This window comes from Dermochelys coriacea, chromosome 2 (genome assembly GCF_009764565.3).
Source record: "Dermochelys coriacea isolate rDerCor1 chromosome 2, rDerCor1.pri.v4, whole genome shotgun sequence".
In the NCBI taxonomy this organism is placed as follows: Eukaryota; Metazoa; Chordata; order Testudines; family Dermochelyidae; genus Dermochelys; species Dermochelys coriacea.
The window spans coordinates 158,296,793-158,317,935 of NC_050069.1; the positions used below are offsets into that span (position 1 = coordinate 158,296,793).

The window sequence follows — 21,143 nt, forward strand, 5'->3', positions numbered from 1 at the left end:
TTGATTTCATAGCATTTTATACCTATTGTGCCCATTTTATATCCTACTGTGTGTAAGTGACTACACAAGACGTTAGGCAATGGAGAATCCGTTCTTTATTCTGAATGTTTTTGAGCCACATTCACCGATAGGCTCTGGCTGCTTAGCACTGCTCTGCTGATGCAAGAGCAATCTAACTGGCCAGCTCAGCCAGCATGGTGGCTGTTTGCATCGCTGTAATGGCACAAAGCAGCCAAAGCATTCTGGTGAATGTGGCTTAATATTTTTAGGGTATTTTTCATAGTTCCAGAAAGGCAGCAATTCTATCGTATCCCAGCATAATGCCTAAGAATGAACAACAGAATAGGTCAGATTCCATTTCCAGATGATGGTGTTCTATGAAAAACATTCTTTTCCTATTACTTTTGTGCAAATTTCCTTGCTATGTTGTAGCAGTAAGGAATGGAGCATCACATGTTGACACTGTAAGGAGGCCTGGACTCTCAGCTACATTTTCAAAAGTGCTCACAAACTATCGGTACACATGCAAACGTCCGTGTATACCTGCAAACCCTGATTTGCCAGTTTGTTCTTATGCAAGGGTGGGGACTTTTGAATATGTAGTCTTTTATAAATTCATGGTGTCACATCCTGTTCTAGCAAATTGATATAGCATACAGGATGGGTAAACAAAACCATCTATACAAATACAAAAGGAACTGGAAAAAATAGAAGTTTGTAAGTTTTGGTGTGTGTTGCAAGCTGTAGCCCCAATATCAGGGGTTCTCAACCCGGGGGTCGGGACCTCTCAGGGGGTCATGAGGTTATTACATAGGGGGTCGCGAGCTGTCAGCCTCCACCCCAAACCCCGCTTTGCCTCCAGCATTTATAATGGTGTTAAATATATTAAAAGGTGTTTTTAATTTATCCGGGGGGGTTGCACTCAGAGGCTTGCCTTGTGAAAGGAGTCACCAGTAAAAAGTTTGATAACCACTACCCAATATAGTTTGCTGAGATATTAAAAAACAAACAAACAAATGTTAACAGAATTTTACCAACAGAAATCCCAGAAAGACATTTATACAAAAAGGATCTAATTCTCCTTGTGTGTACTAATGAAGGTTTGCCAGCATAGCTGTAGCTCTACAGGCAAACCCTCTTAGTGTAGACACAGCTTATATCAGTTCCCTGAACAAAATAAGCTACAAAAACAGGCCTTTTTTGCAGGTGTAACTGTGTGTACACAGATCTTTTTCACATGTCTAATGGACATCGCTATGCAGAAAAAACTTCAAGTGTAGACAAGGTCCTACTCTACTGTAACTTCATTGACGTTCATGGATTTACTCCTGATTTACACCAATATTGATGAGAGGAGAAATAGGCCCAAAGAGTCTATAGTCTGCCTCATTTCAGCTCCATACCTTTCTTGTGGACTTTTGAGTTGCAAAATATATCCATTTGGTGCAGATATTGAGCAAGATCCTCAGCAGCTATAAATTGGTGTAGTGTCATTAACTTCAATGCAGGTACCCAAAGGTATACTATCTGCAGATGTGGCTCTATGTATTATGAGTGGTATTTTCCTAGCTCTTTTCACTTTAATTTCATAATGTAACCTTCACGATTTAAGCAAATATTTAAACCATAAAGTATAAATAATAGGTCTGATTCCTTGCACCTCGTCTAATCAGTTTGATCTGAGCAAAATTAGTGTGAAATGCTACCAAGTCAGGATGGATTTTGTATAGTAATAGTGACTTCCCAAAGTGCAAAGCAGTGAAGAATCAGGCTGTAAGGACCAGCTTTTCAGCTGGTAAATCCTCATAGCTCTGAGGCTAGTGGAGCTGCTGCTGGTCTACACCAGCTGATAATCTGGCCTTTCTGAATGTGTTCTCTCGTGGAAAGAAATATACTTTGTAGTCTGTGAGGAATTCCACGGATGCTATTTATTGAGTGTGTATCTATGTCCTACTCTTTTGTACAAAGATCGAATCCATAAATATTTGAGATCTTTTCTACAAATTTTGCTCCCGAGAGGATTTTTTATGTTTATTATGCTGCACTATTAAACTTACTAATGTTAAAAAAGAAATAGGAAGAGTGTAGTCTGCATTAAGAGGTAGCCTGTCTCCCTGAGCGGTGAAGATACTTGTATGAAATGCTATTTTCCAAATGTATGTGATCTAATCATTTTATGTAATACAAGTTGGAAAATGATGTGCCTTAAAATGTCATTCTCTGGACAGCTTCTGTTTGGAGATTTTGTGTGCACTTTCCAAACCGTGTTAGCTTCCTTCTTATATTTTTAAACAGTAAATTTGCTCAATTAAAATGCCTTTATAAAAATGTTTTAAAAGCACATTATGATAACTTTGGCAATAAACTGTATGACTTTGGTGTAATCATGCTACAGTGAAAAAAACTGGTTTATGTAGCAAGTCCATCTCTGATAAGTCTTTACAAGAACACTCCAGCATTAAAAATAATTTACTGAAACACAGCTTCATTGTTCTGGCTATTTTAAAGCTTATACTTTGCATGCACTACTGGTGAGAAGAATGCGGCTACTGTTATGTAGGCAGGTATAATGTATCTGATTGATCAAATGCATGAGAATTAACTGAGTCACATATCTAAAACTTGTCTATTCAGTTTGAGAAAGGCTGGGCATGTGAAAGCCACTTAAACTTGAGGACACTTTCTGCACTTTCCTAAAGGCTGTGCTAAGACTCTTTCTACACTTACTAGCCTCCTCTACGGTTTCTTTAAAATTAAAGTATGATAAAGTGATCATTAATTTCTATCCCCAATCCAAAATATTGTACAACTGTGAAATGGGGAAAACTGATCAGGCAGTAGTACTGTAGAAAAGGACTTGGCGTTATAGTGGATCAGAAATAGAATATGAGTCAACAGTGTGATGTAGTTGCAAAAAAAAGCTAACACTCTGGCCTGTATTAGGAGGAATGTCACATGTAAAACACAGGAGGAAATTGTTCTGCTCTAAGTTAGCACTGGTAAGGCCTCAGCTGGAGTATAGTGTCCAGTTCTGGGCACCACACTTGCTGAAAAATGTGAACAAATTGGAGAGAGTCCAGAGGAGAACAACTAAAATGATAAAAGATTTAGAAATCCTGACTTATCTGGAAAGGTTAAAAAAAACTGGGTATATTGTCTTGAGAAAAGAGGACTGACAACAGTCTTCCAATGTTTTAAAGGCTATTATAAAGAGGGTGATGATCAATTGTTGTTCATGTCTACTGAAGGTAGAGCAAGAAGCAATCGGTTTAATCTGCAGCAAGGGAGACTGCTGTTAGCTATTAGGAAAAACTGTCTATTATCAGGGTAGTTAAGCTCTGGAACAGGCTTCCAAGGGAGGTTGTGGAATCTCCATCATTGGTGGTTTTTAAGAACAGGTTTGATAAATACCTCTCGGGGATGGTCTAGATTTACTTGGTCCTCCCTCAGCACTGGGGGCTGGACTAGGTGACCTGCCAATGTCCCTTGCAGCCCTACATGTCTATGATTCTAAGTGACAACATTGTGCTACTTTTCAAAGATATCATTTATAAAAACCAGGGCTTGTCAGTTAATTACAGTGAATGCCTGCGATTAATTGAAAACAAAATTAACACATTTTTTTAATGTGTTAATTGCATACCTCTGGGCGGGGAGGAAGGCATCGGTGGCTGGGGATGGAAGCCCCAGCCCACAGCTCCACGGAGGAGAGGGCAGCCTGAAGCCCCGCACCAGGCTGGAGCCCTGAGGGCTGATCTATGTTGTGCTAGCCACAGTGGTCCAGTAGAGATCACGTGGAGTTTCATGCACTCCACTCCCTCCTCCTGGCACCTTAAGGGGTCTTGGGGCTCTGGGCCAGATAGGGTTGCCAACTTTCTAATTGCACAAAACTGAACACACTTGCCCTGCCCCTTCCCTGAGGCCCTGCCCTGCCCTGTACCTTATCTGAGGCTGTGCCCCCACTCCATCCCCCCTTCCTCCATTGCTCGCTCTCTCCCACCCTCACTCACTTTCACCGAGTTGGGCAGGAGGTTGGGGTGCAGGCTCTGGGGTGGGGCCAAGGATGAGGGGCTTGGGGTACAGGAGTGGGCTCTGGGCTGGAGCCAAGGGGTTTGGAGTGTGGGAGCGGGCTCAGGGCTGGGACAAGGGGTTGGGGTGCGGGAGGGGGTTCCGGGTCTGGCTGGAAGTGTGGGCTCTGGGGTGGGGCCAGGGATGAGGGGTTTGGATGCAGGAGATGGCTCTGGACTATAGCCAAGGGGTTCGGAATGCAGGAGTGGGCTTCGGGCTGGGGCAGGAGGTTGGGGTGTAGGCGGAGGTGCTGGCTCCAGCTGGGAGTGTGGACTCTGGGGTGGTGCTGGGGATGAGGAGTTTGAGGTACAGGAGGGGGCTCAGGGCTGGGGCAGATGGTTGGGTTGCAGGAGCGGGTGCGGGGTGTGGGCACCAGGAGTTTTGGTGTGGGAGGGCGCTCAGAGCTGGGGCATGGGTTGCAATGTGGGAGGGGGTTTGGGGTCCGGGCTCCAGCTGAGTGGCACTTACCTCAAGCGGCTCCTGGTTGGCAGCACGGCAGGGCTAAAGCAGGCTCCCTTCCTGCTGTGGCTCCACACTGCTCCTGGAAGTGGCTGGCATATCTGGCTTCTAGGCACAGGGGTGGCCAGGAAGGCTCTACACGCTTCCTATGCCTACAGGCACTGCCTCGCAGCTCCCATTGGCTGCAGTTCCCGGCCAATGGGCACTGTGGAGCCGGGGCACGGGCAGCATTTGGAGCTTCCCTGATCGACCCTGTGCTTAGGGGCTGCAGGGACAAGTCAGCCACTACACGGGAGCTGCACAGAGCCAGGGCAGGCAGGAAGCCTGCCTTAGCCCACTTTGCCACCAACCAGACTTTTAACAGCCTGGTCAGCAGTGCTGACTGGAGCCACCAGGGTCCCTTTTCGACTGGGTGTTCTGGTCGAAAACTGGACACCTGGCAACCCTAGGGTCAGAGCAAGTTGGGGGGCCTCAGCTCCAGAACTGTGATCCCACCCCATCCCTTAAGTCTACTGTCTTCCCGTTCTATTCCTTCTGCCTATGGCCCACCCCTGTTCCACCCATGGCCCTGCCCCATTCCACCCCTTCCCCCATGGCCCTGCCCCTGTTTTGCCCATGGTCCTGCTCCATTCTACCCCCCCACTGCAGTCCTGCCCCCACATCCAGTCCGGGGACCACAACCAGGGTCCAGGTGCTGGGGCTTCCTCCACAACCTCGTGCTTCTGCCAGGGACCAGGGTCGGGGCACTGGGGCTACCCCTGCCCCACCTGCCCACCACTTCTGCTGGGGACCAGGGTCGGAATGCAGGGGCTTCCCCTGCCTGTTCTGCGGCTTCTGTTTGGGGTTTGGGCTTCCGCCACCCTGCAGCGGATTTCTGCGGTGGCACCCATTTTTCTGGGGGCCCCCCATTGACCAGGTCCCCTGGGCATGGGCCCCATGGGCCCATTGGCTAATCTGACACTGCCTCCCTGCCCTTTATGTGGAGGGGGAGAGAGGAGTGGGCATGCCAGCTTTACACAACCTCACCTGATGTGTCAGAGGAATCTTGACTTCATGTTCAAAGCAACTTTTGTGCTTGTGAAGGAAGGAGTATACTACCCCTTTAAGGGACAGGCTGGAGTCTACAACAAAGCAGCATGGATGTAATCAAGGAAGCCCCTTGCCCAACTCTGGGGCTGGGCTATTAAAACAAAAAAAGGCAACTGAGTATGAGAGAGGGGGCTAGAAACCAGGCAGTTGGTGGGTGGCTCTTGTCTCTCCTGGGTTTGAATAGTCTGACTGGACCCAGACACTTTAGCTGTTGATTTTAAGGTTGGGAGCTCTGAACCAGGGCCCTAAGGTAAGGCCTTATGAACTTTTAAGACTTCTCCTTCCCGGAGGGTTTCTTAAAGACAGCATATTGGTTTTGTTAGTCTGTTTTGGCTTCTCCTTATCTGGATTTGATTCCTTACAGTACTGATTCCTGGTCAAGTCACTTAATTTCTCTCTGTTTAATCTGCCCCCCCATGAAACTGTGGCTAATAGCAGTTCTTTGCCAGACTGTAACATTTTCCTCTGTAGCCCTTGAAGCACTTTATAAAGCTGGGTTAGCATTATTTGCCTGACTTTACAGTTGGCAAAGTGCAATGGGTGCAATCCTGGCCTCGGTGATGTCAATGCTACAAGCTTCCTGTCAGGCCACTGGCAAAAGCACTTGACTGTTACCCCCTCTGGAAACGGAACCTGTGCCTATATTCTTGGATTTTTTTTTCCATTGGCTTCAGTGACAGAAATTCATATCCAGTATTCAAGTGGTGTAAATCTCTGGAATGCTTCAGTATTCCTGGTCTTGACAATGAAGGCCAAACCCTTCCTGGTTTGAATATTGTGATATAACATGACTTTGCAGAGCTGAAAGAGGGAAACAAAGAAAAATGAGCCACTTAAAAAAAAATTGTAAAAACCCACTTTAAAGTCTCAAAACCCCAGTCTAGTTGTTGATTAGACTTAATAAACCTTATTTTTCCTTGTCTGGAGTTACAGCAGGCAATTAAAATTGGCCTTAAAGTTCCAAGCAAGTTTCCGTTATATCTGTGAAGAGTCTACTACCATCCTCCCCCCAAGCTGGGAGTGTGCAACAAGAATCCTGGCCCGCTAGCTCCAAAAACTAGAGGTATCTACCAGACAAAGGCCCGTCTCTATTAACAGTCACTTCTAAAAGGCACTATGTCTTTCCTGAGATGCAGTGCACTGCTAGAGAAAAGCCTGCTCACTCCGATATATTGGGCACGATCCTGCAAGGCACTGAGTACTCAGGCTCTGACCCAGAGCACAGCACGTAAAGTACTTCAGTAATACTATGTACTCATTGGATCAGGACCAGAGTGATCTGCGTGTCGAGGCCCATTGTGTCGTATTCTGTTTCTGTCAAGTCAATGGCAAAATCTCAGGTTGATACTGAGTCTGAAACTACCACCCCTAAAAAATAACTTTGCTTAGTTATTGATGCTTATGGTTATTATTTCACCCTAGCAACATGTCCTAAGAGAAACCAGGACAGTGTGTGATTCACCCGCCAATTATGTAAAGTGGCTATGCCAGAAGATGGTGCTGCAAGACTAATCTAGCCAGCATATACATTTTTGCAATACCTAGCATTCAAATCTACTTGCAAACTCAAAAAGAAAAGAAGTACTTGTGGCACCTTAGAGACTAACAAATTTATTAGAGCATAAGCTTTCGTGAGCTACAGCTCACCTCATCGGATGCATTTGGTGGAAAAAACAGAGGGGAGATTGATATACTCCAACGCATCATCATGGATCTACAACCTATCCTGAAGGACGACCCATCACTCTCACAGATCTTGGGAGACAGACCAGTCCTTGCTTACAGACAGCCCCCCAATCTGAAGCAAATACTCACCAGCAACCACACACCACACAACAGAACCACTAACCCAGGAACCTATCCTTGCAACAAAGCCCGTTGCCAACTCTGTCCACATATCTATTCAGGGGACACCATCATAGGGCCTAATCACATCAGCCACACTATCAGAGGCTCATTCACCTGTGCATCTACCAATGTGATATATGCCATCATGTGCCAGCAATGCCCCTCTGCCATGTACATTGGCCAAACTGGACAGTCTCTACGTAAAAGAATGAATGGACACAAATCAGACGTCAAGAATTATAACATTCAAAAACCAGTTGGAGAACACTTCAATCTCTCTGGTCACTCGATCACAGACCTAAGAGTGGCTATACTTCAACAAAAAAGCTTCAAAAACAGACTCCAACGAGAGACTGCTGAATTGGAATTAATTTGCAAACTGGATACAATTAATTTAGGCTTGAATAGAGACTGGGAATGGATGAGTCATTACACAAAGTAAAACTATTTCCCCATGTTATTTCTCCCGCCCCACTCCACCCCACCCCCCACTCTTCCTCAGATATTCTTGTTAACTACTGGAAGTAGCCTACCTTACTTGTCACCATGAAAGGTTTTCCTCCTTTCCTCCCCCCTGCTGCTGGTGATGGCTTATCTTAAGTGATCACTCTCCTTACAGTGTGTATGATAAACCCATTGTTTCATATTCTCTCTATGTGTATATCAATCTCCCCTCTGTTTTTTCCACCAAATGCATCCGATGAAGTGAGCTGTAGCTCACGAAAGCTTATGCTCTAATAAATTTGTTAGTCTCTAAGGTGCCACAAGTACTCCTTTTCTTTTTGCGAATACAGACTAACACGGCTGCTACTCTGAAACCTGTCGCTAGAGCTTGGAATCTTTTGCTTCTCCGAATTGAAGACTCTAACATCTTAAAATATTTTTCTAGGATAATGTCAATAAACAGTTACCATGGTGGTTCCTAGTAACCACCTTAGGCTCAGCTCTGTTAGCAAGTTCAAAGTTTCTCAGTAGCCAAGTCAAATATTACATTAGCTCATTTTGATCCAAATACTATCAAAGTCAAGTGGAGTCTGTCTATATATTGACTTCAATGGGATTTGGGCTTAGAATCAGGCTCTGCATCATTTTAGAGGTCCCTTTCAAAAATCACAATGTGATTCTGCCCCACGTGCTTTTTTTATGTATCTATTTTAGTGCTAAGTGTTTGCTAAGACCTTTAGGGGAGATGTGAATAGAATGTTTCTGTTCCAAAGATTTGTCAATCTGTACTGATAACTTTCAGAGATGGGATGGAAAATGGGACACAACAAAGAAGCAAAGTAGTTGAATAGCACAGTTTCACACACATCTAGTGTCTCTTATTTATTTGTTAGCATTTCTTTGAGGGAAGAACTTCTTTTAGGCCTTTTGACTTAGGGAGGTACTTGAAGATATGGACTAGTGGAAACAAACGCTGATGTAGCTGCAGAATGCCAGGCATACACAGGCATGTTAAAACCTCTTGGATACTATCTCTTCATATCAGGTAGTGGAGAGGGGAAGAGAATAAGAATAATGCAAAAAAAATAGCTTAAGATAATAAAAGCTGTAGAAAATTTGATTTCTGCATTCTTGCTTCTGGCTAGTGCTACTTATGAAAAACACCTAGTGCATGGATGTACTTATATCCCCTGTGACTCAGATTTTCAAAAATGGACTCCAACTTTGAGTCTGCAGTCAACTACAGGTACAATTCTGTGCTCTAGCGATGTAATTTTGACATTCAAATACTTGTTTAGGCCTTTGGAATGAGGAGGTAGACAGTGAAGCCAAATCCGTATGTGCAGAATTTGCACATGAAACACTGACAGACCCCAGCTGGCAGCGGGCGGGATTGAACCTGGGACTTCTGGAGCTAAATGCATGAGCCTCTATGGCAGTGGTCTTCAACCTTTTTACACACAAGATCACTTTTTGAATTTAAGATCAATCCGGGATCTACCCTGCCCCTTCCCCAAGGCCCCGCCCTGCTCACTCCATTCCCCCCTCCCTCGATTGCTTGCTCTCCCCCACCCTTACTCACTTTCACTGGGCTGGGAGAGGGAGTTTGGGTGCGGGGGGCGGGTACAGGCTCTGGGCTGGACCCAAGGGGTTTGGAGTGGGTGGGCTCTGAGCTGAGCCTGGGGTAAGGGGTTGGGGTGCAGGAGTGAGGGGTGCAAGCTCTGGGAAGGAGTTTGGGTGCAGGGGTCATGTGGCAAACTGCACCTAATTTCATAGAATCCACTGGACATTTTATGAGGTTTACTTTTTATTAGTGTCATTTGTAGTTTATAGATCCAAAACCCTTCAGGGATTGTCACAAAGCAGTGTAACATTAACTGTGGGGTGTGCATTGGCGGAATCTGGGGCAGGAGTTTGGGGTGCAGGAGTGAGGGGTGCAAGCTCTGGAAGGGCATTTGGATGCAGGAGGGGCTTCGGTCTGGGGCAGAGTGTTGGGGTGCATGAGTGGTGCAGGCTCTGGGAGGGAGTTTGGTACAGGAGGGGGCTCTGGGCTGGGGCAGGGGGCTGGGGTTCAAGACGGGGTGTGAGGTGTAGGCTCCGGCCGGGAGGCACTTAACACAGGTGGCTCCTGGTCGGCAGCGCAGCAGGGTTCAAGCAGGCTGCCTGCCTACCTGCTGTGGCCCCACGCTGCTCCCCAGCTGCTCCACGCTGCTGGCACGTCCTGGAGGGGAGAGGGGGCAGCGGGTCTCCGTGTGCTGCCTGCACCTGCAAGTGCTGCTGACCAATGGGAGCTGCAGAGACAGGGCTGGGGCAGTGCATGGAGCCGCCTCTCCCCACCCCACTCCACCCCTCCCAGGGGCCGCAGAGACTTGCCAGCAGCCAGCCGCTTCCAGGAGCAGCATGGGGCTGCAGCAGGCAGGCAGCCTGCCTGAGCCCCACTGCGCCACTGGACTTCTAGCGGCCCGGAAATCGCGATCGACTGGCAGAGGCTCCAGAACTGACCAGCTGATCACGATAAACAGGCTGGTGATCACTGCTCTACGGCATGAGCTAAAAGCCATATGGCCCTTAGCTAAGGCTGTAGAGCAGACTCATTCATCTCTCTCTGAGGTCTGGGTGCCACTAGATGGGTCAGAGCACCACATCCCTGGAGTTGTGTGGGTTACATATGCAGGTACTACAATGTTGTGCTCAGTGTTATGCATGCATTGTTATGTGCGCACAGTTAATTGTGCCCTCAGTTTGGCATCTGTGGTTGATTGCTGGCACAGAGTTAGAAGCCAAGGTGAAGCCAGATTGAAAATGTAGCCTTACACCAGTACACTGGGCACATAATCACTGGGTGATTTTTGTGGCTAGAATATGAAAAAGAATACGTTCAGAAGGCAGTCAATTAAATGCCCATTGATTTGGGCTGGATAGGACCCTTAAATATAATGTGTGATTGCACTGGATAAGCTTGAATAGTAGTTTTTCAGTTAGGTAATTGTTCATTAAATGTGTGGGCTTCTACTTAAATGAAGGTTTCAGAGAAGCAGCCATGTTAGTCTGTATTCGCAAAAAGAAAAGGAGTACTTGTGGCACCTTAGAGACTAACAGATTTATTTGAGCATAAGCTTTCATGAGGTACAGCTCACTTATGCATCCGATGAAGTGAGCTGTAGCTCACGAAAGCTTATGCTCAAATAAATTTGTTAGTCTCTAAGGTGCCATAAGTACTCCTTTTCTTTTTACTTAAATGAAGGTGACAATACTGAGCCTTTATTCATCAGCCACATGGTGGCAGCATCAATGAGTAATGTGATTAATTTCACCAGTTCTAGCTGTATTCTTCTCACAAGAGCTCTTCATCATCAGTCATCACTTATCTTGGTAACTGCACAATCATGTTGCTGTTGGCCTTCACCAACACAACCCCAGAATCTGTCAACTTCGCTGATTATATCTTGGTTTAGATTGTAAACCATTAAGAGCTGTGACATATAAGGCCTGATTCTCCTATAATAGTGAAACACCAACTTCAGTGGAGTAATTCTTGAGTTACTCAAGTGCTGGAGGAGACTTGGGCTCTGTTCTTTAGTTATATGTAAAGCACCATGCAAACTTATGGTGCTGTGAAAATAAATAAATAATAGCTATCTACTGTGGATGGTATACTTGGGAATAGTATCAGGTTGCTTTTATTTTTACTCCCCACCAGGAAAGTGCCAATGCCTGGTTCAAGCTGGCAAGGAGTCTTTTTAACTTTAAATTCTGTTCTCATACCCTGGTGTAAATCTGGAATAGCACAATTGATTTGGAGTAATTACATCAGTGTAAATAAAAGCAGGGTTTGGCCCATGGTGTGTGTGTGATAATTTATTTAAGGATTAATCATGTGTCAGCTTCTAGAGCTCCCAAATAATATTTGACATTTTTATGTTTTACTGGCATAATCTACAGTTTCTCCTTCAAGTCCACAATGATTTAAAGCAGTTGCTGGTATCCCAGCTTGCTTTCATCTCAGTAGTGGATTTGTGCTGTGAATTCTTTTGCATATCGTCTAAGTTTTAGTGCATGCAGCTTTTAACACTATCTGATGTTTTCCTGCCCTACTTGGTCTTCGGCCTTTTTTCTCCTACTAGCAGTTCTCCTTCCTTCCCCCCCCCCCACTCTTTTCCTTTAATCTCATTGTGTTACCTAGCAGGATGTAGTACAAAGTTTCCTTGGCTGCTGCATACATTACTACAGAATGTGCATGAAAAGAAGAAACTTGGGCTCGGCATTCCAAACCCAAAGTTACCATTCTGCTATTCTTGCTGTTAAGAAGTCAACATGCTTGAGACTACTATGTAGATGCACAACCAGAGCTGAGGGGAGCAGTGCATCAACAGGGTGACTGGTACTGAAAACACTGTTAGTCTAATGGATTGAAAAAGAGATCACCTTTCCCTCACTTGAACACTGGTTTCTAATATGGATCTGATTTCACAGAAAGGGGTATTGCACAGAACAAACTAAGGTAAACCTATATGCCAAGAAATACAATTCTGGAAGGGGGAAAAAAACAGAAAAGCCTGTTTTGAGGGTCTGCACAATGAGGCTGATAGAACCTGTGGCCAGAAGCCTCCAAGGAAGTGCACTGATTTCACAACAGCCCACCACATAGAAGGCCTGGTGGGATTAAATACAGCAAAAAACTGACACCTGTAGGCTGTTGCTCTTATTGTCAGGTGGTGACATTCCAGGGGACTTCGTCTCTAGAAACCCCCCATACTCCCAATGGCCATTTTCTTGGCCCTGCAATGTCAGTCTTCCAGGGCCAGGTCACTCAGAGGTTTGATTTCCCCCTTCCAGGGTAACAAGGTCCAACTGTAAGGCCAAATAAATATCTAAACTAATAATTCTTCTCTTTCTCTTGGGATGCACTGAAGTTCTCTGCTTCTTAGTCCTTACTCCTTGGTCCTGCAGAACATCTCTTCGCCTGCTTCCTCCTAGCAGATCTTCCTACTACCTACCCTTCCCAGGGACTCTGGCAACTTCCTTCAGGTATCTCCTTGCTCCCTAGAGGCCCAGTTTCAGCCCCCTCCCCCTAAGCCTAACCTACTGGGTGGGGGTCTCTTTCAGTACTGACTTTCCCAGGCCCTTGTTCCAGTCCCCTCCCCAGACTGAAGTCACAGCTCTATTTAAGTAGCCCTCTCTCTGCTCCCCCATAACTGGGGTCAGTTATTATAATTAAGACACACTCAGCTGGGAAATTGCTGTCTCATCACAGGCAAGGCTGACAAGGGCTTGCCTTATAGGGACAGCCAGTCTGTGGCACTAGTCAATGTTAACATTGAAAAATTAAGCTTGTTTCATATACTGGGCACAAAAATGAGTCTGTACGGAAAAGCTACACTGGTATATCTGTATAAAGACAAACACTGCTCAGTAGAGTTTGGAATAGTGAGACAGGAAGTTTCACGTGGAGTTGCAGAACAGCCTGCAAATGCAGAGGATCGAGTGAGCAACCTTTACGCAGAACAAGATGCAAAAGGTATTTTTAAAGTTGCAGAGTTGTATTGAATACATCAGTGATACAGCTCCCAGAGTGCTGCCAAATTGTATACATGATGTAAAGTCCCGTTAGCACCAAGAAATAACATTTGAGCTGAACTTAACCAGATGAGAAAATGAAATGTTGAGTGCCTACAGACGCTGACTGGGTTCGCAGTACGATCAGTGTAATTAAACCAACTGAATTAAGGATTTGCATAGATCAAAAGAAAGTTGAAACACACCATCAAATCTGAGCCCTACCCACTTGTGACACTTTCTTGATGTGCCCAGAAGTAGGAGTTACTTTGTTACCTTTCTGCTTTAGCAAAAGAGACACTTATTGATGTTAAACTGCATGCCAGTTCCCTGACACTCATGTCTGTTAGCAACCCAGACAATCTCCTCCAAAGCTCCACCCGCCTTTACTTTGCCTTGCAGATAACACTTGGTGCACCGCTCTTTCCTGAGAGCCCTGGAAGAGCATTTCTCCTGGAATATCCAGCCCCTTCCACTAGATGCTCTCAGAGATGACCAATTTAGCTTTCTGCTGAGAGATACCACCTGGTTTGATTCAATTAAGAATTCACATTTTGCTTAATATTCCAGAACTGAGATGGACTTATAAAACAAGACGTTTATTAACAAAGAGAAATGTAAATGATATAAAGCAAGGGTAATGGATATGGTTATAAAAAACCCTGCAGTATAACACACTTCTAAGAGACTAAACATAATAAATACTGTAAGGTTTTAAACCCAGGCATAGGAGTCCCCAGTCAGCTGCTGCAGCCTGGCCTCCACAAAGCTAGTAGCACTACAGCCTTAGTCAAGGCACCACCCATGAGACCCCTGATTAGAGGATCACTGGGGGGCCTCCACTGATTGGTCCAATGATGCTATTTAAGCCAGAAGGAGGAAGAGGAAGCTTGTCTGAGCAACATGGTGATTTTCTCTTGTGGCTGTGTTGGGCCCTGTTTGTGTCTGTATCCAACCCTGTGTATGAGCCCTACTCTGCTCCTGCACCCACCATGCTCCAGCCTTGTGCTTAATCATTACCCCTCCTCCTGCCCTTATGCTTCACATCTTATCTTCAGTTACCAGTCCCGCTTCTGACCCTGACTCTGGCGTGTGGTATCTGACCTCGGCTCTGACCCTCAGCTTCGATGCCTGGTTCTGGCTCCGGTAATTGGCAGTTGATTCTGGTGCTGATACTTGGCTTCATTCCCCAACCTGGATGGCTGCTCCGCCCACTAGTCCTGACTCCTGCTCTGACTACTAGACCAGACTGCCTACATCCTAGTCCATAACTGCAAGCTTCTCAACATCATTAGCCCTATGGCCAGGGTCTAGCTTTCATGGATGCACAGAGCGCTGTCCTTTTTGGTCCCTCAGTGATGGATAACAAAGGGGTTCTCCCCCCACCTCTTACAATCCTGAAAACCCTTGAAATGTATCCTTTTGAAGTGTACAGTGCCAGACAAGATCCTTCTACCCCACTGCTTGTGCCCCCGTGTACTGATGCCATGCGGTTTTCTCATCAGCTTGCTAACTTGTTCTTCCTGTTTACCTCAGATGCAAATGACTTCCAATTGTATTTGTTTTGTCCTGCTATATTTACATCAGCCATCTAGGCAGACAAACAAATCTTTCCCAGACAAAGGAATATTGATTTATCTGTCAACCCTACCTGAATACATGGTTCAAATATTTCTAATACATACATTTTTGAATGATAGCCATGTATACGTCTCACAGTTCTTATGATGACCCGTATGATATAAGCTTTCATTTAATGTCTCCTACCCTTCTTTACTGATATACTATGACAGAAATGTATTGGGTGTGGTAAATGTATCAGTCCTGATAAGAGTTGCTTTTACAGAATGGTGAACCCTTTGCCTGTTGGCACTTAGGGTCACACCAATGAGAACAATTGAGATCTTAACTAGACTTCCAAATGCAAGAGCGAGTTCAGTTTTAGTAGGCCCAACTCTACAGAAAGTACAAAATTCTTTATCTTCACTGTATCATGATCAGTGAAACTAGAGTCAGAGGGCCCCATGTTCCCGGGAGGGACTGTTATTGAAGGGACACCAGGTGAACGTGGGGAACTAGGCATGTGGACAGAGCAGTCCACAGTGTTTAATAAAGTTCCACTTGTTCAACTTAACCTGCAGTCAGCATCACACTTTGTGAATGAAACTTTGTCTTCTTCTTTTGGTAGATACAGGTTTAAGTAACTTCCCTTCAGGATTGCCTCAACACCTGAACCATACCAAAGCCCCAGATTCTTAATCCCTGAAGATTTGGATGTGGTGAAGGTAACTGTTAATGACTTGTTGAAGACATCTAAACAAAACCAAGCAGGACACTAATTATCTGTTTCTTGAGAACATCTAGGATGCTCCTATTGTGTTCAGGTCTTGACAGAAGTAACCCAAGCCCACCTAGTCACTAACAATTAAGAGGAGCAATAAACACAGGCTCCAGGCAGTGGATCCACCTCAGCAGTTGAACACGACACAACAGAAGGGACTGCTTTGGGAATGTTAAGTGCTTCTATGATCAGAACGCTACTGATATTTTAAGATGATAGTTGCTTACAGGTATCCAATGTTCTGCATGAGTTTGTGGTGGTTATTTTTGGCTGATCTTATTTTATTTGCATTTGATTTTCAAATAAAAAAAAGGAAGATGTAACACTAGCCACTAGTTAGTTAATACTAACTTCTGCTACGTAACAGGTAAAGGCTTTTGTGAACATGACCAATATCATGTAAAAGCTACCAAGAAATAGGAATTCTGATACAAGATTGATTTTTTTTAAATGGGTGGAACTCTTATTATATCAGCTCTTCATAGATCCATTTTAAAACTGTTGTCCTGTTATACTAGACCATAAAAACCCTGGATTTACCCATGTGATGGTTTCACTTTGCAAGAGTGTGCAGGCTTTTGTTTCACACAGCTTCAAACACCTTGAATTTCAAATTCAAAACAAAATTCAAAGTGAAACTCAGTAAAAACTACTGACTTTTGCCTGATTGGAGTCAAAATCATGCAATACCAATGAGTCTCACATATTGCACCTTTATGCTGAAATCCCAGCCTGGCCTGAGGTTTGAGTTCCATTGAGAATGTTGTACCTAGCTGAAAGGAGGGGAAGAGATTAGGTTTTCAGTGATTTTAATTGGACACTGTAATGGGAGCACAGTTGAGTAACATAAGTAGCCACACAGAATACAAGGGATAGCAGTCAATTGACTCAGTTGTTTCTATACTAATTAATGTGTACATAGAGAGGCTGGGTCTGTTGGAGGAGCTGCAGATAGGAGAATTTTGGCTTACATAGCATACTCTTGACTTTAATAGAGGTCTGACTCATAGGAAAGTTGGTACAAGACTGATATTTACTTGTTGGCCCAGTTATAGACATAAATCAGGGTTACAAAAGGTTATACGTGTCACTTGGCAGGAATCAGTATCCAATGACTCTGTGGGCTATTGTTGCATCTTTGTTTGTCTGTGGAATTTAGGTTGTTGAGGTTTTTTTTCCTTTGACCAAATGCATTTAAAACCATAAACCAAAAATAACACATAATTAATAAAAGAACTCTGGAACAGAGGTATATTAAACATCAGTCACTAAGCGCTGTCTCTGAAACGATTCAGTACGTTGAACTATGCTGCAGATGCATATTTTGGTTAGCGAATTATTACCCCACCTAGTAGTGATAATGTGAATTTTCAATCCTTTTTTATCCTGGCTTCTCCTTAATTCCTTGGAAAGCGACTTTAGATGATGCTTGTGCAGCAGTGGAATGGTGTTCCTGGTTCCAGCTCACAGTGGTTGGAGGGTGGTGTTTGTGACAGGGCCAGTGAGCAAAATTACAAATAGGATTTTGTTCCCACCTATTGACAGTTGTGTGTCTGAGAGAAAGATCCTCTAACCCCAGTGCAAGAGACATACCCGTCTCCAAAACCAGTGAGGTGGCAGAGTGCATACTGGTTTGTGCCATATACTACACCTTTTCTGGCCAGCCTTGAACTCTCCAATTCCCTGGTGAATGTTCTTTTGACACTTAAGACCTTTTATATTTTTGCCATAGTGATTATTCAGACGCTCAGCCAAATCAGCCAGGTCCCGCTCCCACGTGGCACCTCACTTTCCCCCTATCTGAAGTGGGGAGAATCCTGACCCACATTCAGAAAGTGTTTGATCCTCTGCTCTTGCTTCCCAAGTCCCTGCCCTCCTTGCCCAACCCCAGCCTCTGCCCTATTCCCCAACTGCCACGCCCATATTAGTGCCTGTCTCACCACCCAGTGTGAGGTTTGTATTCCCCATCACAAGTCCAAAAAGAGCAGGGGAAAAAACCTAGAAGTTACAGCTTTCCACACTGCTAATGGCTATCAAATCTAGCAGGCCTGAGAACCTATTTTTGCAAATGGAGCTTGTGAGTTGGAGTCTCTCCCTGGCTTACATGATCTGTGCATCCCTATAGTGGGGGTGGGGAGGCAGAATGAGGGCAGCTGGCTTCAGCGGTGTTATGGAGCATGCTCAGTCCACGTGAGCATGCTGAGTACAAGCCAAGTAGCAACTCTGTGGGGGAGGGTGTGCAGGCAGGTGACCCCACATGCCCCCTCCACATGTCACCTCTGCAGATAACTCTCCTCCAAGTGTGGAGTCAGGGGAACGCTGTGCTGCTGTGTACGTGCCTTGCCAGACTCTCACGCGTGACGGGAAGCAACACTGCTGTTAGCACTGCAATCTGGACAACAAGGAAGAGGAGTTAGAAATTCTCAATGAGGAGGAGAAAGTGGATAGAACTGGGAAACCTGGGGGGACGATGTGTCTGACTGGAATGTTAGTGACGCTGGTGACAACCCGTATAGGGAGGGGAGAGAGGATTAAAGTGCTGGGCTTGGTGGCTCTGGACATCAGACACATCATTACCTGTTTAAAGTTCGTGGTTACTGAGAACCCCAGGGCCTTGAATGGATGGGGATCAATCTGCTAACTCACCCAGCCTAGCAGGGGAACCAGTACGGGGTTGGTACAGTTCACTGAAGCCAAACCAGGGAGCAGGTTCAGGTTCTCCTTTAGCACCTGTCTGTGATTTGTGGGAAGACAATTGGGTTAGCATGGGGCACTTCCTAATGGGAGACAGACCGGGGGAGAAGTCTCACATAACCAGTAGTAAATCATCCTTGGAGATTTAAAAAAATTATAGATACTTTTTCTAACACAAAGTTTTGAACCCAGCTAGGGGTGACTCTATTGTGGGCCTCATTATGGTGAAGAAAAATGAAGAGTTCACTAGACTGGATGTTAGCAGTTGCCCTAGGGCCAGTAATCAGGACTGGACCAATAGAGGACAGCCCTAACCAGCCATATTTACATTTGGTGCATTGAAAGGGCTAAATTTCCAAAGCAGCTCTCTCCCTCCTGGGGTGACAGTTGCCTCATCTCAGGACTTGGCACTCCAGCCAGGCCAGTTCCAAACTTCTCCCCTTCCAGGGTAGTCCATAAACAAAAGCCAGGGAATCAATACCCAACAACTGGTTTAGCCATGAGGGGGAAATGCCTTCCTCTCTGGGTATAATAGAAGCAGGTCCCTCCTTCCCTCAGGGAGGGACCTTCAGGCAGTTGCTGAGGAAGAGCTCCTACCTTCCCTCAGGACCTGCAAGGTAGAGATCCTTCCTCTTGCCTAGTCTGCCCACAAGTGAGCTGTTCTGCTCCCTTTTAAATCCTCCCCCAGTCTGTGTATCCCCTGCAGGTGTGTTGGGGTGGGGCTGGCTGAGGTCATGGCTTTTTGTTATATTGGTTACATTGATCTAATGTTACAGATGTTTTGGGTCACAAATTATTACCCACTGAGCAGAGACAATGTGAATTTTGAATCCTTTTTTATCCTGGTTTCTCCTTAACTCCTTGGAAGGTGACTTTAGATGATGCTTAATGCAGCAGGCATTCTTTTGCCCTGTGTGGTCCTGGCTTTTCAGTTGCCAGGTTTGGGAGGAGAGTTGGGGAGAATCCACTCTGCTGCCTGCAGAATGCTGCATTCTAATCCAAAAGTTTGTTAATTTTCCTCCTGATTCCCTTCGCCTTCCAGGAGGGGATGTTCAGACGTTTTTTATGGAGCATGAATTCTAGATGACTTTTTCAGATTTCTGGGTAGAGAGAATTTTTATAGACCACCCTCCTCTTGTCCCCGGTAGCTTAATAAACCTTAGCACTCATTGATGTGCTGTTCAGACACAATTTCCCTGAATAGCTCCTCTGCATACTTTGATGGGATCCCACCATTTGCTTGGAAAATTACTAGGTTTTCCAATATATCTAAAATATTAAGGGCTTCCCCGCCACAAACAAAGTCAGAGCCAATATTGGTAAATGTCCCCAAAACGTGACTTCAGCCAATCCTGTATCAGCCAGATCCAGCATCTTAATCTTTTTGTATTGATTTAAAGTAAAATCAACAGATTGATGCACAGTCAACTTGTGGAATTCTTTGCCAGAAGATATTGTGAAAGTCAAGACTATAACAGGGTTTAAAAATAACTAGATAAATTCATGGAAGATAGGTTCATCAATGGCTATTAGCCAGGATGGGCAGGGATGGTGTTCTTAGCCCCTGTATGCCGGAAGCTGGGAATGAGCGACAGGGGATGGATCACTTGATGATTACCTGTTCTGTTCATTCCGTCTGGGGCACCTAGCATTGGCCACCATCAGAAGACAGGATACTGGGCTAGATGGACTTTTGGTCTGACCCAGTATGGCCATTCTTCTGTTCTTATATAAAATCAGTGTTACTCATACACCTGCATCGGTTGGGCTTGTGCATGTGTGAATCTTCCAAAGGCAGAAGTGAGATGGAGTATACATGAGAGTTTATGGAAGAGTGATAGAGAAGCATTCCACAATGTTGCAAATCATGGCCTTGTGGGCAGACAGAAAGCAAAGTGCGGGATTCTTTCTCTCCTCTCCCTCCTCCCCCATGGAAATACAATGAATCTGTTTCATTCCAGCAGTGGTCCAGAAGTAGAAGGACCATGTAGGATCTTTTGGAGACAGGAGCAAGGAGGAGCACAGAGCACTTGCTTTCAAAAGAGCCAAGGAGGAGAGGGACACGGTCCATGAAGAGAGACTGCTCCAGGGGTGCCTGGATGAAGAGAGGAGGAGCAGGGAGCAGGACTGATTGCTCAGGGAGTGAATGCTGGGTATATGGACCAGAAGGGTGGTTCATCCAGCTCATGTCACAGCACCAGCGCCAGCACCAGTGCATGTGCCAGCTGCAATCTGCAGGTGCGCAGGTACATGTAGACATGACAGTGGAATAGTGTTCCTGGTCCTGGTTCACAATGGGTGGAGTTTCTAGCAGGGCAAGTGAGCAAAATTACAAATAAGGTTTGTGTTCCCAACTATTGACGGTTGTGTATCTAAGAGAAAGATCCTCTAACCCCCGTCTAAAAGACATACCCCTGTCTCCAAGACCAGTGAGGTGGCAGAGCACATATTGGTTTATGCCACACATGGCTCCTTTTCTGGCCAGCCTTGAACTCTCCAATTCCCTGATGAATCATCTTCTAGCACTTAATAGCTTTTATATTTTCACTGTAGCGATTATTCAGATGCTCAGCCAAATAGGCCAGGTCCCACTTCCACGTGGAGCCTCACTTTCTCCCTCTTTCAAGTGGGCAGAATCCTGACC

The 21,143-nt window shown here is 45.3% G+C and overlaps 2 long non-coding RNA genes across 2 annotated transcripts; one reads left to right on the forward strand and one right to left on the reverse strand.

Moving 5' to 3' along the window:
- Window positions 1-5,727: 5,727 nt before the first annotated feature.
- Window positions 5,728-17,109, forward strand: LOC122458857. Its single transcript, XR_006279141.1, has 3 exons — window positions 5,728-5,866; window positions 13,867-14,878; window positions 15,610-17,109. It is a non-coding gene; the product is annotated as an uncharacterized LOC122458857 (long non-coding RNA).
- Window positions 14,979-19,147, reverse strand: LOC119851772. The gene is made up of 3 exons (XR_005291387.2): window positions 19,097-19,147; window positions 18,452-18,539; window positions 14,979-18,197 (listed from the first exon to the last, which is right to left on the reverse strand). It is a non-coding gene; the product is annotated as an uncharacterized LOC119851772 (long non-coding RNA).
- Window positions 19,148-21,143: the final 1,996 nt, after the last annotated feature.